Raw genomic sequence first — 201 nt, forward strand, 5'->3', positions numbered from 1 at the left:
AAAGAGGAGAGGAGGGAAAAAGAAACGACCAACGAGGAAACAAAAAATGGCTGAAAAGGGCATCAGTTTTTCCGAACGGAAAGGAACGATTCGAACCCCTTTCAGAGAATTTACAAATTTTTGCACCAGAGAAATAGGGTCGAATTTCGATTCAATACCCTTATCTCATGCAATTTACTTTCAATTATCTCTGCAAAAAAA

Source organism: Penaeus monodon, chromosome 23 (genome assembly GCF_015228065.2).
Source record: "Penaeus monodon isolate SGIC_2016 chromosome 23, NSTDA_Pmon_1, whole genome shotgun sequence".
Taxonomy (NCBI): Eukaryota; Metazoa; Arthropoda; class Malacostraca; order Decapoda; family Penaeidae; genus Penaeus; species Penaeus monodon.